This window comes from Hibiscus syriacus, unplaced genomic scaffold (genome assembly GCF_006381635.1).
Source record: "Hibiscus syriacus cultivar Baekdansim isolate YM2019G1 unplaced genomic scaffold, ASM638163v2 tig00112285_pilon, whole genome shotgun sequence".
Taxonomy (NCBI): Eukaryota; Viridiplantae; Streptophyta; class Magnoliopsida; order Malvales; family Malvaceae; genus Hibiscus; species Hibiscus syriacus.
Genome location: NW_024063293.1, coordinates 3,413,196 through 3,416,708, shown reverse-complemented (window position 1 = coordinate 3,416,708; position 3,513 = coordinate 3,413,196). Strand labels below are relative to the sequence as shown.

The window sequence follows — 3,513 nt, the reverse complement described above, 5'->3', positions numbered from 1 at the left end:
ATAACTACCACACTCGACTATAACGGCATAAACTACCTTCTCTTAGCACTGTTTTCACTCTCAATTCATTATCCTACTTCAGATTTTTTTCCCTGTTTCGAATTTCCTCTTCTTTTTGTTCCCAGTTTTGATCTTCCTTTCCACAACTTTGCGTTTGATCCAACCCATTCTTAAGCAGTAAACTTAGATATTGTCAAAGGAAGAAAATACTCCAAACTGAGGATTACATCAATCGTTTACTTTCGAGGAGGAAAAAAAGCGTAGTTTTTGAACCATGAATCCTTATTATACGGTCAAGGAGGAGTACCCGAGCTCAAGTTATTCAGGATCTGAAGAAGATGCAAAGATGATGATGGAGCGGCCGCAGCCTATAGAGGGTCTCCACGATGCAGGGCCGCCGCCATTCCTTATCAAGACCTCTGACGTGGTGGATGATCCTAGTACTAACTACATAGTTTCTTGGAGCAGAGGATGCAGCATCTTTATTGTATGGGAACCTCACTCTTTCTCCACTAATTTGCTCCTAGATATTTCAAGCACAATAATTTCTCTAGTTTTGTTAGACAACTCAATACTTATGTAAGCGTTCTTACCCCTCAATTCATATTCTCTGTTCCCAATCCTTTTTGTTTCTCCCAATATTACTTCATTTCATAAAGATAGAGAAAAGGATGCTTTGAAAGTTTGGTGATGAACTTGGTGCAAAATGTTCTTGGGGCGTTTCTTCTACAATTTCCCTGTTTCAGCTGATTTTCATTTTATGTAAGTTTACTTCACAGCTGCTTTGGCGAAAACTTGGTTGTTCACTAGTTTTATATTGATTTTTCACAAATCGTGAATGATCTTGTATCTTCGTTTTTATTGAATGCTTAATGCTTGAGAAATACACTCATAAACATGTTTGTTTAATTAATCCTTGAGATTGTTCCTGGATGTTCTGCAAGTTCGCAAGGCTTCATAAACCCAATATTCTCAGCCAGTTATGTTTTAAACACCCCATTTTGGTAGAATGTTCTTTGGAGGTTTCATGTCAGTTTCACTTGGTTCTTTCTGGAAGTGGGACTTTGCTCAACTATTCTTGAATGAAAAGACTCGCAAATAGAATAATTGCTTAGTCCGTCTCCATCATCAATGAAATTAAAAAGTTTCCAGTCTCTTCTGTCTCAAGTTTTTTATTGGTTATTGTGTGATTTCATTTAGCTTGAAACTTTAATGGTTGATATTGATAAATGGATACTGAGTTTGGAATTTTCAACTCCCCGCAGGGTTTTAGTAAGATTTATCCACACAAATGGGAGTTTGCGAATGAAGGGTTTCTTAAGGGCCAAAAGGATCTTTTGAAGAGCATTTGGAGAAGAAAGACCCCATCTCAACAAGCTCTAGGTCCTTGTGTTAAAGTTGGCAGGTTCGGAGACCCCATCTCAACAAGCTCTTGGTCCTTGTGTTAAAGTTGGCAGGTTCGGACTAGAAGAAGTTGATCGTTTGAGGTGCGACAAGCAGGTTCTAATGAAGGAATTGGTGAACCTAAGACAGCAGCAAGTGGACACTCAAGCCTATCTTCAGACCACGGAAGAAAAGGCTGCAAATCACAGAAAACAAACAGCAGCAAATGATGTCTTTCTTGGCTAGAGCAATGCAGAATCCGGGTTTTGTCCAGCAGCTAATGCAACAAGAGGAGAAAAGAAAGGAGCTTGAAGAAGTCATATCTAGGAAAAGGAGGAGGTCCATTGATCAACCACCCTGGGGTGTGGATGTAGGTGAGTTGAGCGGAGGTTGTTTTGGAACGAATCCTGTTAAAACTGAACCTTCAGAATTTGGTGATCATGGATATCAAGTGACAGAACTTGAAGCGCTTGCATTGGAAATGCAAGGCTATGGTAGATCAAGAGGAAGCTCGAGATAAGGTCGAACATCGAGAGAATGGTGACAACGAACTTGATGAACGATTTTGGGAAGAACTATTGAATGAGGGATTTGAAGGAGAGTTCGATATACCAGGAACCGAAGTAGCAAAAGATGAAGATGTGAATGTGTTGGCTGACCAGGAACCAAAGTACAGAAAATAAACATCTACATTACATAGCATAGCTACTACGAATCAATTTGGCATTCCCTCGGTGACAAATTCTCTTTGATGGGAGGCCTTGGCACATTTTCATTAGTTCATCTCTAAATATTTCTACAAATGGGTTAGCAAAGAATAGGTTGGCCATAATCTTCAAATTGTTTTGATGCTTTCTTGTTTTTGCCAGGATAGGGGGAATTGCTTACCAAGAACAGTATCAGTGGAAATCTCTCTGTCACTGGTGTTTCTAACCCTGTTCTATTCATCTGCCATTTCATTATTTTCCTTATTCTTAATAATATTTTTGCATCTCATCTTCCTCCGTCTATGGTTAGGTATGCAGCTGTAGATCAGAATCTGTGGTGGTCACCGTCATGACTTGTTTCCAAGGCTCTCCATTGTTTTTTTTTCTTTAACCCCTTGAAAGGCACCAATCGTTCCATGCAGAATAAACTCAATCCATTAGTTTATTAGGCTCCACTGTTTTGATTCTTTTCTTCGCCTTAAATTATTGCTAGATTGTTGTTCCTGTATTTAAGAGCCGTGGCCGGTGATAATGAACAATCATGGTGATATTTTGATGTCCATGGCAATTGGATTCTCTCATTGGTCTCTTTCAAGTTTCAAATAATGTTCACCTATTTGCAGAGCTCTCAACTGGTAATCTACATTTCCGCAAAAATCAAACAAATGGTTACGTTGCTGGTCTTGTTTTCACTGTTGTCCTCTAGCTGATGAATTCTCCCGATAAGCACCTGAGGGTTTTTTTTCAGTGGTCTGGTTGTTTTCTGTTTCTTCTAAAGTTGAGATTTGCAGAGGGAACAAGGTGATCATAAAGTCGCATTCGTAGTGCCCAAGCTTTCTCTATAATTCTTTGTGGCTGATATTGCAGAGAGATGGATATGTCGGTTACCAATTAGCGTTACCACCACCCAGTGAAGTTTGGAAATTTGGTGGATTAAATTATAATTATGTGTCATACTTTGTTTCATTAAATATCGTTCTTCTTCTTCTTTTAACAAATCTTAAATTCTTAATCATAATATCTCATCTGAATTAATAGATCAATAAATTAAATACTAATGATTAAACTCAAAAACCATAATAATAAAATTCAATCAACTTTCATTCCTTTTATGTTATCAGTTTCTAATATAAATATGTTAATAAAATTTAGAACAAAATAGTTTATAAATATATTAAATTTATCATACATACTATAAGAGTATACATGTTTAGCTCTACTTTCAAAGCAATGGTTTCATTCTAAAATTTAGAATGAAATAGTTTATAAATATATTAAATTCAAACTGAAGATCCAATTTGCCTGGATTGGAATGAATCAACACCTCTAGTTGAATTCATCTATACAATACTCAATTTTTGGCTACAACCCTGAGCTCTACTTGCAAAGCAATGGTTTCTTAGTAGAATGAAGCTTTAGTTAA

General features: G+C 37.2%; 1 pseudogene; it reads left to right on the top strand.

The window, feature by feature from the left end:
- The first annotated feature begins 268 nt into the window (after nt 1–268).
- On the top strand, nt 269–2,167 carry LOC120177164 (annotated as a pseudogene).
- Nucleotides 2,168–3,513: the final 1,346 nt, after the last annotated feature.